Genomic DNA, 12,099 nt, shown 5'->3' on the forward strand with positions numbered 1-12,099 from the left:
CCTGTGTTTCAAATGGAGCTCATTGACCTGCAATGCAACTCTGACCTCAAAGCCAAGTTCAGGGAGATGAGTGGAAAAGCAGACAAGCATGGGCAATTTTTGAGAGAATTGCCCCCCAACTTCCCTGAGCTGAACTTCAATAAGTCCAAGTACAGGTCTTAGACTTACTGATGATCATCTTCAAGCCATACTGAGGGTCTCAACTGCTTCCTCTCTCAAGCCAAATGTGGTTCAGATTTGTGAAAAGAAGCGCTGTCAAGTATCTGGCAGCAAGGAGTAGGCAAGAGGAGCCATGTTCAGAAGAACCGTTCATGATTTTCACTCAATGTTCCTTTCATGTTCAAAACACTCCATGTTCAGAAGAAATCATTAAAACTGTTAACTGTTAACATTTGAGGACAGGTAAATTGAGTTTGAGACCCCTGGTTTACAGTGTGACGAGGCTGGAGGCAGATGTGTGTTTGTTTGGACGGTGGAAACACGGGCACCTGAAAAAGAAGCTGCTTCTTCACTAATGGCCCTTTTTACGTCACTACTTCCTAAACTTAAACATACAAACCTTTATTTTATTATTTATTCATCTATTTATTTTCTTTTGCTACTTAAATTCATTTTATCGCTCTTCGTGGCGCATTTTTCCTGCAAATAATACTGTATTCAGGTGAGTGTGATCTGTACAGTTGGAGCTTTCTGTTCATGTGGTGAAACTACGCCCCCTGCTGGGTACATAAGAAATAATCCCAAAGGTTTGTCAAGCGACGTTGCAGTAAATAAATAAATAAATAACAAACAAATAATGTTTTCTTTTTTTTATTTCATTTGTTACGTCATTTATGTGCAGTGGAATTCTATTTTATAGCAGTTTTAATTCACAGAGAAAATAAAATAATGACTTTTGTTTTGACTTAACAGGAAAATCCCAAGCATCAAAATATAATACTTATTGATTATACTCTTACGGATAATTCCACTCTGATCCTGTACTAACTGAGAACACGTTTCTTCCTCCGTCTTTGTTAATCGTCCACTCATTTCACCAACAAAATGCTCATCAGGTGTATTAGTAGATGATCACACTGTCTGTCCTTGACACCTGACTGCTCATGTTTGCCATTGCCACTGTGGCTATTCAGAACTGAGGTCCATTCAATGCTCAGGGATAAAGATGATGATTTGATGTCAGTTAGCATCAGTATCAGCGTGTTTCCTTCTACTCTCAAAGGAATTCTCTGTTATAGTTCCTTCATTTGTTTGGATTCAGTGACGAGAGCGAGAACATAATCACCAGCGTGAACACAAGGAGCGGGGTTTTCTCCTGATTACCACCATAAACAAACTGTAACTGTGTTCAAGTCAGACTGGGTCGGATTAAGGAACACGTGTTTCCCTCCGCTCGGAATGTCGCTTCAATCAAGTCTGGGAACAACGTAATAGATTGAATTAAACATTACGCCAAATCTGTTTTGCTTTCCCTCCAGTGTGATAATGTAAACATCAGGAAACCTAACGTGTTGGACTGTACAGCTGAGGTGAATGTGAATCGTCTCATTTATTCCTCCAGCAGGAGATTATCCTCTGTTTCTGTTCTGTCCACAGAAATTTACAATAGAACATTTTTACGGTTGAAAACATATAAAAAAAAAATTTTCTCACAGCATTTTACAAAGATGGGAAGATTTAGAACCAAAGAATCAAGGGGTGTGTAATTGAATCAATACATTAGCATTAACATGAGTGACTAGTGATATGGAAAATAACCAATATCAGAAAGAAGACACAAACACTGAAATGTATGCTGTGGAAAAAAATATTAAATTATACACTAGGGGGCAGCAGCTATATTTGTCAGAGAGTCAGATTTTTTTTTCTGGACAGACACTGGACACACACATTGAATTATATAATAATAACATTTTTTTGTTTTACTTTATCATTTGATCTTTATCATGGAGTCCAGTCAGGAGCTGGACTGGATGGTTCAGCCGGCTGGATTTGGCCCGCGGGCCACCTGTTGATTATCACTGCCGTGAGCCATTATTTCCAAATGCTGCTCGTTCTTTTTCAGTTCAGAATTGATCAGTGAGGCCCGCGGGCCACCTGTTGATTATCACATATGCAAACATTTTGCTGAAGACAAATCCAATGGGACAACAATCTTTCTCTTTTTTTGTTTTTGTTTTTATATATATATTTTGATGATACGATGACCTGCGCTCTAATGTTCTCACCCAGTCCTGGTTAATAAAATCACTCTGTCCCCGTGTGTCTCAAACAAAAGCAAAGAGCCAGATTGTTATTGCATCCGACGCCAGAATATCCTTTTGAAACATAATTGAACGGCGATAATTATTATCAAGCCTACGCTGGTGACACTGAGAGTACTCTCCACGGCTGTTAAATAATCCTGCAGAGGAGCAGACGAGGTGCTGTTCCTATGGACATTTACATTTAAATTAACCGGTGAACAAAGCGCGCGAGAGCCAACGTCTCACGGAGACATTCTGTCCACCACGTCCAAGGAAGACTTTAACTACACTTACTAAAACCCCCTGTCATAGTTTTAAAAAGTAAAATCCCAAACCTGTTACATCTATCACTAGCATTCTACGCCCTCTCCACGCTGCACTCATCCAGTCATGACAGGGAACGAGTGACACACAAAAGCCTGAAAACTCTCTCCCCATCTCCTCTCTTGATAGGATGAATGTGACGCCGGGCCGTTTTCTCCATCTCACGTCAAAAAATGTGGCAAATTTAGACCAAACACCTTTATTCATCCCTCCTTATTCATATTTATGAGGCGTGAGTGACAAACTCATTGTGGGCTAATTACAGTGTGGTGAACCTCCATTGTCTTTAGATTGGTAGAGACTGTGACGTGCTGTGCTTTGGCTTGCTGCACTAATGCAAACCTCTCCCATGTAGATATTATTAGTCACTGTTTGCTTAGCAACCACAACACATGTCTGACATTTTTGTACAATGAACAGTGTTTATTTAATTTTGGCAGAGAGAATGTGGAGAGGTGACGGTGGTGGACACTGATTATTACTATTATTATTATTATTGTTATTATTACTATTGTTATTGTTATTGTTATTATTATTATTGCAAATTTTAACACATGTGACACTAAAAATGAAATTTGGGTTGAACTTCCATTTAAGGTTCCACATACAGTACCTTCCAATGGAAATAAGAAAAATAAGAAAAAAATAACAGCTACATGTATTGTAGCAGTAAAATATAAATATAAACAAATATAAATATAAAATACAACATAATAGTACTGGCAGCAAATGGCACTTTCCTTCAGTACAGTTAATAAATACGCAGATAATAAAAATATATGCTATTTTGGATGTTGATTTTGCAGGCAGCAGCAGCAGCAGCAGCAGCATCAGCATCAGCAGTAGTGGTAGTAGTAGTAGTAGTAGTAGTAGTAGTAGTAGTATATTCAAACATTACCAGAACAGATCTCATTGTTGTCCCATTATCAAATATAATAAAGCAGTTCTGCCAATAATTGCAGAAAAATATGAGTCATTATGACGTCATGTCTCTGTGACACAGATGTTGCCATAGGTCAAAAGGTCACGCTGGCCTAAATAAGTACATTCAAACACATCAATAGGCTCCGGTACATGATACTGCATACATCAATATCTCAACTTAAACTCACGCGTGTAGTTAGCGCAATGGACGGTAGGGGGCACTAGGTATTTGCAGGCAGTAACTGGTGCACATTAGAAGAGTTATTAAAATAAATATTATTTTTTTCTTCCAATCATTTGTAATAATTACTGGATAATTGTATCGTGTTGTATCCACAACCCAAACTCACTAATGTGGCTGTGTGACTATTTCTGTGAAAGCAGTGAGGAGTTATCTTTGTACAAATCAATACGCTGGCTGAGACCTCACACGTAACAACAGCCTGTTTACCTCGAAGGCTGGAAAAAAAAAAAGAAAAATTCTTCCTACATCCGTCAGATGAGATTTTGTTGTCACATAACACTGTAGCACAGTGGAATTACTCAGAAGCTTTGTTCTGATGGTCGCAGTATTTCACCACAAGTGCCACACTTATCATAAGAATAGAATATAGAACTGCAGGCCAACAGCTTGAGAATCATTACAATCATTTAACAACAATGCAACTGGGGAAGTCTGTCCTTCAAGACGGTTTGTCAGCGAGCAGATGACGTGAACGTGCACGAACAAAAGGCCGAGCAGAGAAGGAAAAAAGAACATGTTTGGCTGCACGAAAAAACCCTGATGAGCCCTTTAGTGCTAAAGGTGGTTATTAATATATTGGATCAAATACTGCAGCAAAAACAAAAATATTAGTACATAAAACTGAAAGCTGAATTTCAACCTAAAAAATAATGGACATTTTCCTTTAAAAACAAATCTTGTTTTTTTTTTTTGTTTTTTTTTCCAAATGTCAAAACATAAAAGCTTTCCATGTGTTTTACAGACGTCCACACTGTGTGCACTGGTGTCTCCTGCAGGCTGTCGTATGTCTTCCCACTGCAAACCTTGGAAACGGGTATTTCATGAAAGCCAACGCAGTGCAGAACTTACTGTATCTGCACATATTTGTGCACCGAGCTGTGCACTAAAATTAGATAAAATGATAGACCTTGGCTCGTAACGGCGAAGTGAATCTGTGACTATTGTTGCCGGCGTCTGAATGGAAGCAGATCTTGCTCACAGCACATGTATTGTTGCCCCCATTGTAGTAATCCTATATAGCAATAGGTCTTATAACAAAAATCCATGTGTCACAACGACAACGATTATCCACATCTCTGCATTCTGTGCTTGAGCCATGGATGTTGCCATAGTAACCTGAGTATGTCTTATCAAGTACAACCCTTATGATTTAAAAAAAAGAATTGCAACTTATTTAGACTGTTCACTGTAGGTATGACAACAGGCTGTTGCATTTATTTCCATGATAATAATCCTAATGTGTGTGTGTGCTGTGATCCATCTTAACCTCTGACCCAGCCTCGTCACGACGTGTGTATTATTGAATTAAACCACTCAGAGAGTTTGTTTTACGCCGAGTGTTGAGGAGCGATGAGATGAAATCTCTGTTATCCAAACAGTTCTGCTCCGCTCCAGTGGTCAGATCCTGACATGCTGCTGACGACGACCATGTATTCATGGGAGGTTTATTTTAAATGTAGCCTCTGCTGAGGCAGCACACAGGGACGACCGCCGCAGATTATTATTTTTTTCGCAAGGAAAAGGTTAATTCTACTAAATAAATATATAAATTATAAATATATATATTTTTTGGTGCTCAGTTGTGTAGCTTCACTGTGAGAAGGTCAACTATTTTTGCCCATGTTGGGCAGATCTGTGCAGAAGGTTCTGCAGGTCATGGAGGACATTTCCTCCTGTGGTCTCAACTGCACCGACGATAATGCAATAAATGATATCAGGACTAGAACTGTCAATCAATTAAAATGATCAGATTAATCACAGGGTGGCTAAGGATAAATCACGATTAATCATGATTAATCGAAATTGTAATTTATCATGGTTAATCATGATAAATCAGGTAAATAATATATATATATATATAATATATATACATTCCTCAGGTGTCTGCCTTTGAGAACAGCAAAACTTTAGGCCTCGTGTTTTAGCTGCATATTTTAATTTGATCAGGTTTTTCAGGCCTTGAAAAATGAGGAGTTTAGCAAACACAGCAAACGTCAACTCTTTTCATGTCGATGCTGTGATTTCAAAAGGAGACCTGTTGAAATTACTGAAGCTTCGCAAAAAAAAAACAGAAACTTGATTTCAGTCCTCAGACTTTTCTGACTGTGTGAAAGACAGCTCCCAGAATTCAAGTAAAAAGTAAAGTAAAAGTAAAAATACAACTGAAATTTCAAATTTTTTGGATATAGGAAAGTAGAATCGACCAATCCCACGTCAGGATCTCAGTTCAGGTCAGTTAGTCTCTGATTGGAAAACGGCTAATTCAATTACATTGAAGATGCTGTGACTTCTAATAATTGCTGAGTCATTTGGAATATTAAAAAAAAAACCTGCTGATCTACTGAGACTCCACAGACCTCGGTCAGGTTTGCTAAGACCGGACCAGTAAACAACCCCCGAGCTGCGAGTTCCTCCGGGAAGAAACACCGTGTTGAAAAGTCAAAGAGAAAGTGCCAGACTTTTTTTTTTTTTAGCTGCCACCATTGTAACAGCAACTCAGAAAAAGAACACTTGTTACAACTGACGTATGCAGAACAGCGTGTTGCCCCACCTGTCAGACGAGAACAAAAACTGAGGCTGCGACTCGCACCGACTCACACGAACTGGACAACAGTGTGTTGGAGTCCTAATTTCTGCCAGCGCATTCAGATGATGAGGTCAGAACTCGGGGTAAACAACATGGAAGCGCGTTTCTGTCCTGTCTTGTGTTACGGTTTATCTCCTCGCTGCTGCTGGTCCAACAGTGTGGAGGATAATATCTCAGGACTGTCCGGGTCCATTGAAGGCAGCGCTGCCAACCACCACTCATTCACTGATGACTCAGACCAACTCAGTGTTGCCTCCAGTCATCGTGTTCAGCACTGATGTGGTAGAGGAGCACATTTGTACCACAGGTGCTTCGACTACGACTGTGTGATTGTATCATGTCAACAGTGGCAGAAAAATCCAAGAAAATATGTAACATTTTATTGAATCAGTGCCAGGAAGAAGTCAAATAATTTGGATCCAATCAGTGCCAGGAAGAAGTCAAATAATTCCAAAAACAAATTTGGATCCAACTGATGAACAACATACGACTAAAACAAATCTAATAAAACAAACAATATAAAAATGTTTAAAAAGCTCGGTTGTACCATGGCGTAACATAGAACAGTGATTCCCAACCACTGGGCCGTGGCACTCGAGTGTGCCGTGGAGAATCATCCAATTTCACTTACAGTAATTGGGCTGAAAACTATTTTTTAATTATTGCACATAACTTTTGTTTGCTCGTCAAAAGCATGAAATGGAGGACAATTAAATCCACTTCTGCTAGGTGGCAGCAGATGGCTGTGAAAACTAAAAAAAAAAGATCATTTCTTTCTACAATTCCTGCCAGTATATCAACGTTGTCTTCAACTAAACAGGCTGAGATTTTAGTCAGTTGATGATATACATGTGTCATGGTCCAAAAAAGGAAACTCTGATATAAAAAATATAGAAATAACTACATTTTTTCCCCCTAGAGATTCTGTGCAAATAAGAACAAATTCACAAAGTGGAAGTCTCAAGTCATAACAAGACTGAAGACCCACGGCTGGGCCACAGCCTGAGCATCATCAACAGATTCATTTGGACCTGGTACTCATTCTGTACCTCAGATACTGCTCCTTCGTACTCATTGATAATAATGAGGGCGTTTGATGTGACACAGACTACGACTGGACTAATGAGAGCAGACGGCTGTTCAGGACGCATAAAAGCTCCGTCGTTCATTTGGACCGTGAACGGCTATTACGGAGCAGCACGGAGTCGCTGTGAAGTCCTCCAGGACTTCATGAAAGGACACAGGTTCTAATGATGGCAGCGCCAAATCAATCTGTCAGGCTTTTAACTGCTCTGAGTCGGAGGGAGTGAATATGTCTCAAGGAATCAAACAGACCGTCGACATCAGAGAGCAGTGAGAGGACGAACCACAGACACGAATAATCACGATTAATCGGAACTAATCATGATTAACTGAGATAAATCAACATTCTAAGTGTGTTTTCTGTTTGTGGCTGGACCAGAAAGACAACCACAGCAGGTAGAAGTCTGTGCTTCACACCTGCTTTTATTTGTGACTCATCCAAAGATGGAGTTATTAATATGGAGACATATCAGTCTACAGCTCCTCCCCGTCCATTTGTGTCACTCAGCTTGTCACTTGCAGACTTATTTACTGCCCTCCGTCGCCGAGGCCGGTCTCACATGACGTCCAGAAACACCCACAAGTGCATGCTGGGAGGTGAAGCCAATGTTCTTCTTGCCAATGCGTTACAACGCAATGAAATATTAATCTGATTTATTTCACGGGTTAATTAAGGTGATTACCACGGCAACTTTGACAGCTCCAGTAGAGACGTTCACAGGGGTCAGTCATCAGGTCATCAATCAGAACGCAGACAGTCCATCACTGGGTCAGAGAAGAAAACAGCCACTCAAACTCACATTGACACCTCAGTCTCAGAGTCAGACGCAGCATGAAACAGCATCAAGGCACATTCGTTCCTCCATAGCAGCAGCTCAGTTTAGAGTAAACAATTAACCTAATCCTGAATCTGCACGTCTGTGGACTTTGGGGAAAAAAAACATCTGAAAAAACCCACCAACACAGTGATGAAAACCCTGTACAGAAAGATCATCAGATAGTAAACACCAAAGGTCGAGCTGGTGACCTTCTTGTTGTATGGCAAGAGCACCAACCACTGTTCCACTACATGGGTGGCCTCTGTAAAAACATATTTATTTCAAATCTGAAACCCTTCTCATGACCAGGTCCTACAGAACTGACTAGATAAAAATGAGAGCCTTGATTTCTGACTCGTTGTTGAAGTGGTTCTCCAACTTAAAGTGTGTTTCAGGTTTGTCCGTCACGATGATTTCTCTGAGGATTTTTATCATGGCCAGCAAAGAGCTGAATCCATACATTATCATTAACCGTCCAGAGGCAGGAAGCAGCACTTCTAGCTCTCTTCATATCAATCTCTTCACAGACCAATCACTGACGGCAGCACTAGGTGAGTAGGAGGTAGGAGCAGCTGATGGTGATGGACTGATCACCAGACATTCATTTATCTGCAGGACGGTAGAGGAAGAGCCCCAGCTGGGTCGGGGTTAATGTTCTCCAGGTTGAGATTCAGGCGACAGTGTGAGTTGCCACCTCAGGGGCAGCAGCTAAGAGTCTGGTTAATGGTTACACGCCGCATCCTGCCACAGGAGGCCGGTACAAAAGAGGGGACGTCCCTTTAAACGTGGCTGCAGTGGAGGACCGGGACACTGTCCGTCCCTGCAAAGATGGCCGATGTGTGCGAGTTAATAGCTAACAGACAGGAGGAAGCATCATTCCTGAGGAGCGACAGGGAGCACAAATACACAGATACACAAACGGTGGGGGGGGGGGGGGGGGGGGGTGGCAGAGCCGATGCCGTAAACATATCATGTTAACAGGAAGAAGACCCCGTGTCACCGCAGCACTGAGTGACAGGATCACAGACGACTGAGGCAGGCACTGGAGCTCAGCTGATATCATGGATTATCTGTTTGGAACTTTACGTTTGGAACATGAAGAAAACAACAACATTTCCAATGTTTTTAGTTAAACAGCTATAGATTATAGATCTATAGATAGACAGATAGACAGACCGATTGATCAAGCTATTGTTCTATCTATCGATCTATCACTCTATCAATCGATCGATAGGTAGATAGATAGATAGATAGATAGATAGTAATACCTGAAAAGTACAACTTAAATCACTCTCTTAATTCACATGGTGATTTCTAGCAACTAAAGACAAAGGGACATGGGGGGGGGCTACAGTGAGGGAGAGAGTGTTTTGATTTTTAAATGTGTGTACTGCTGTTCTGACTCATGCATATGAAAGCCCCATTTAGAGCTCTGAGACTCACAGGAGGGGACATGACGTGTCTCTTTAGGTTTCCAGTCCTCTACAGATTTAAGATCAGAGAAAGCGTCAGTCTGATTAATGACTGGGGCTTTTAGCCATGGGAAACATGCTGTACTGTACTGTACTGTACTGTTCCCTGTGTGACCCCAGGGTGGCTCCTATACACTCAGACAGGGAGGAACGTCACTCTCTGTGCAGCCAGCCCCTGAGAAAGTGACGGTCCATCACAAGCTAAAAGCTGGTGGGGGGGCGTGGGCGGGAGTGAGCAAGGCAGCAGCACAAGGGTGACTCTGACCTGACGTGGGTTAAACAGACAGCAGGACGGAGAGACGACAGAAGTACTTTGATACGCTAAAATAATAATAACCAACACATACGTGCACAGAAGCCATTGTCAGAAAGGTAAGTCTGTCTCATACAGATATGAGATACACACAGGTACTGGATAAAAACACGTGATGGTTGAATGTAGTTTTGTACTGCAGTACACATGCAGTAGGAAGAGTATCACTGAAGGTTCTTCAAACGGAAAATGTTTATTTAGTCATGAGTAACTTTTGTTCTTTACTCTGGATGGATGGATGAATGGATGAATGAATGAATGGATGGATGGATGAATGGATGAATGAATGAATGGATGAATGAATGAATGGATGAATGGATGGATGAATGGATGGTTGGATGGATGAATGGATGGTTGGATGGATGAATGGATGGATGAATGAATGGGTGGATGGATGGATGGGTGGATGGAAGGATGGATGGATGGATGGAAGGATGGATGGATGGATGAATGGGTGGATGAGGGGATGGATGGATGGTTGGATGTTGCCATTAGTAAAAATACAAATGGATGGATGGATGGATGGATGTTGCTATTAGTAAAAATACAATGTTCAGGATGGTTATAAAATTCAAACATACAGTAATTGAGTTCATTATTCATAAAGACTGATGAACAAACAGAGAACAGACTCCAGGTGATTATACTGTCCATCCAGACTAAACTAACTTCACCAACATCAACTCACCAGATTTCGACTTAAACCTTGGTGTGATTACTAATGTCTGACTGCTGTGGCGTCCATTCTCTGCTGCCTTTTTTCCCCCCTCCACTAATAATGGCTTCAATTTCCTTCTGTCAGAATCCAGTGGCCATTAGAACAACTGTTGCAGCAGTGTTCTAACTGCTGAAGTACCAGGATACATTTTGCATACATTTTGCCGGATTCCGAGGAGCGACACTTGATTTTGATGGTTAATTTAGATGCAGAATACATACAGTAGCTGGCGCTGTGGCTGGTGCGCACATGCAAATCGTCGCCCTGCTTGATGGGAGGGTGCAGCGTGTGAGCGGAGCAATGTTCAGCCCACTCATTTTTATACTACCAGTCTTTATGTCCCAGCCCAGCCTCCTCTCACAGGCTCTGATTCCATCTTGGCAATGACAGACACCACACACACACACACGCACACACGCACGCACAAACACTTCACATATACACCTTCAAAGGGCCTCCCTCCCTCCCTCCCTCTCTTCCTCCCTCTCTCCCTCCTTCACTTCTTTCTCTCAGTGAAAATGTGCACACTTTCCTCAGACTGCAACACGTTCTCACTGCCACTCTCTGTGGCTCAGCCATCATTATCTCCAGAGAGTGCCAGTGTTTGGCCACAGAATGCCTCCCTCCCAGTGCCGAAGTGAACAGCACAGACATAGGCTGCTGGTTGTGACACAGCTGTCAGAGACATGCCTCATTACTGCTGTTGCAAATGTCAAAGCACTAAAGTAATCACTCACACCTCTGCTGGACAACGTGGTCCCACCGTAATTTATGTCACGGGAAGAGGGGTTAACAGTGGCGGCTGTGTGCAGTGATGATATATGTAGATGCGACGGATTTAACACATTTCTTATGTGCAAGATGGTTCGTGAAACGGCTGCATTCTAATGTGACAGCAGGTTTTTTTTTTTTTTTTTTCCGAGGCATTTGCAACAAGGAAAACTTCCTTCAGTGTCATTACTGTCAATCCCGCCGGCTCTTTCAACCATGTTCTGCTGCGTGTGCACCTGAGATTTTATTCCCAACCACCACGCGTGTCAAATTATATGCGCCTGACAGTTCATTGTTAACAGCATTTGGCTTGAAGAACAAAGCGACGAGAACACAGATGGAGGTTTCTCCCTTTTTTCCGTGTGCACACACACACAGCTGCAGACGTATATCTGTGCGATTGATCTACGTGATCATTCGCTGTCAGAGGAAGTTGTACTGCTTTGCCACCAGCTGATCAGGTTAATGGTTAACATTTCATCCTGTTGTCACCACAAGCAGCTGTCACAGCCAGTCTAACAAGGCCGGACCACCAGTCAGAGTTGTTTTGGGGGGGGGTGGGGGGGGGGGCGGCGGGAAGCTCATCACGGATAAAAACA

This window comes from Cynoglossus semilaevis, chromosome 9 (genome assembly GCF_000523025.1).
Source record: "Cynoglossus semilaevis isolate Cse_v1.0 chromosome 9, Cse_v1.0, whole genome shotgun sequence".
In the NCBI taxonomy this organism is placed as follows: domain Eukaryota; kingdom Metazoa; phylum Chordata; class Actinopteri; order Pleuronectiformes; family Cynoglossidae; genus Cynoglossus; species Cynoglossus semilaevis.